The sequence below is a fragment of the Montipora capricornis genome, chromosome 14 (genome assembly GCF_036669925.1).
Source record: "Montipora capricornis isolate CH-2021 chromosome 14, ASM3666992v2, whole genome shotgun sequence".
Lineage (NCBI taxonomy): Eukaryota > Metazoa > Cnidaria > Anthozoa > Scleractinia > Acroporidae > Montipora > Montipora capricornis.
The window spans coordinates 12,434,262-12,436,761 of record NC_090896.1 but is presented as its reverse complement, the minus strand read 5'-3'; the positions used below and the strand labels follow the sequence as shown (position 1 = coordinate 12,436,761).

Here is a 2,500-nt window from a genome sequence, read left to right as displayed (position 1 = left end):
GAAGGTATGTACATGTAACCCACTGACACCTGGGAGTGAGACTTAACAGATTTTACTCTGTGAAATGGCAGACGATTTAACTCATCACCTAGGGGTGTCCTAGGGTGTCTAAGGTGTCACTGAGTTAATTTAAAAAAAGTTAACTTGAATTTAAAAAAATGCAAAGAAATCTGACCAACCTTGGTCAGATTTCTTTGCAACATCCACCATATTGATTTTGGGTTTACGTCTTGTTGTTTTCCTGGCTCCACAGCTATGATGCTGGGGTACCAGGCCTCCGATTCTGGGAATGCTTATGAATTGTTTTGGTTTTTTTTTCAATCTGACCGACCGACCCAATATCAGGAAACACATTCGATGGTAAACAACAACAAAAATTGGGATGGCCTTAGCATTATTTACAAGTCCTAAATAGGTAACTGCAATTTGACACTTGTGTTTCAGAAGCTGAGGTTCATATTATTAGGGCCTCTTTACACGAGCCCGGGTTGGACACCGACCCGGGTCAGTTCAGCGTCAAATATTACGTTTACATGAGCCCGGGCTGGGTAAGGGTTGGGTCATTCTTGGCTGACCCGGGTCAGTTCCCTTTCGCTGGGTTGAAAGGGCTGGTGACTACCTGTCAGTGAGGAAAATGGTGGACGAACCATGCAATCATAACAATCATCAATTTGTGTTAACGTTATCAGTCATTTTGGTACAGACTGCGCATGGGCGAGAACACTGAACCGCAAATAAGTGATAGTCAAACAATCCCGGGTCAGATACGCGAGTGTTTAAATGAAGAAACTGAAGAAATTTCAACCCTTCTAGCCGGGTCAACCCGAGTCTCGAGATGGGCTACCCGGTTTGACTACTGTTTTCATGTAAAGCTTATAAACATTTGACTGCAAAATGGTTACCCCCTGCGGTGATTCAACCTGGGGTAAAAAGCAACCCAGGCTCATGTAAAGAGGCCCTTAATCTCTTTCCTTTGGGAAAACTTGCATTTAGGTTTTAATAGCAATGCTCAGAGACAACTTGTTAACAAATAGCCATTGGGTCATCTTTTCCAATTCAATACTGAAGTTTCTAAGATCAAGAACACAGACACTGGCCACTGAGAAACAGGTTTGTGCCACTAGCACACAGGTGAAACTCTAAAATATCAGAACAGCTGGGACATCAATACAAATAATGCAAGGGTTTTGAAAATAAACCTTCTCTAGGGTTCAGTATTGGAACAAAATACAGCACTCCTTTTCGTTAAAACAAGTTAAAACAATCAAAATTCAATTTGAAACCACTGGCACCCCAAGCTCAGTGTGAGAATGGCCAAGAAAAATATAGGGATTTGTATGAGAGTCCGGATAAAAAGCTTAAGAAGATAATTATATGAAAAAAATTAAAAGTAAAACAGCGTAACCTTACTGCCATTGTGGATAGCTTCCTTCCTGTGTGGTTACTTTCCAGATCCGACATGATTTGGGCCTTTTCTCAGTTTCAGGAGACCCAGGGAAATAAAAAAATTTGCGGTTGACAAACTACAGTCTGTCACCCTGGTAAGGGTCAGTTTGTTATCAACGGTCGAAGCCATGGCCACTTTGGTGATAAAGCAATGCCTTTGCACCCTGTTTTGTTGCAGTATTCACCGCCTGACCTTGCTCGCAGGACTGCTATTGCGTTGATGGTGGGTTGAGATGAAAGTTCAATCTTTGTCAATTGATTCTGATGTGAAATTGTGACCGTGGGAATATTTTATCCAGGAACATTTGACTCGAATTGGTGGCACCTGAGAATTTACAGTGTAGTCTCCAGCCTTGGGATTTTATTATAACCGTTGATAACCACGAAACTGAGAAATGGCTCAAATCATGTCGTATGTGGAAAATAACCACACAGGAAGGAAGATATCCACGATGCAGTGCTGGAAATAACAGTCGGTCATCGGACATTGTCCGACCAAATTTTGAAAATGTCCGGCCAATTCCACATTATGATTGGACACGATGACCGAGCATCTCACCAGTACATCTTGAGTTCTCTTCTTCAAGGTGTTGTCAGTCAATAAATTATGTCCGGTCCAATTTGTCAAATGTCCGACCAAAAGGAAGATTTGAAAGGACATATGTCCTGTGAATAAAGAAAAATTATTTCCAGCACTGCGATGGCAATAAGGTTAGGCTTTTTAATTGAGATTTTTTCGTATAATTACCTTCTTAAGCTTTTTATCAGGATTTTCATACAAATCCTTATATTTTTGTCCGCCATGCTTACACTGAGCTTGGGGCGCCTGTAATGCAACATTAGAGACCTTAAACAAGGACGACGACGATGGCTACGAGAACGTTGTCTAAAAATATTGTTTCCTGTTACTGTAATAATTTTGCGATTATTCCATGTTGCTCGGCATGGAAAGTGTGAATACACAATCCAAGAATAAAATTGATGAGAACGGTGTGAATATTTAGAACAAAGAAAATTGAAAATTCGTCGTCATGTGCTCTCGTCCTCCACATGA

The 2,500-nt window shown here is 41.0% G+C and overlaps 1 protein-coding gene across 1 annotated transcript in view; it reads right to left on the bottom strand.

Moving 5' to 3' along the window:
* Positions 1 to 2,500, bottom strand: part of LOC138031404 (uncharacterized) — a 5,583-nt gene that overhangs the window by 2,179 nt on the left and 904 nt on the right. The window lies entirely within an intron of this gene.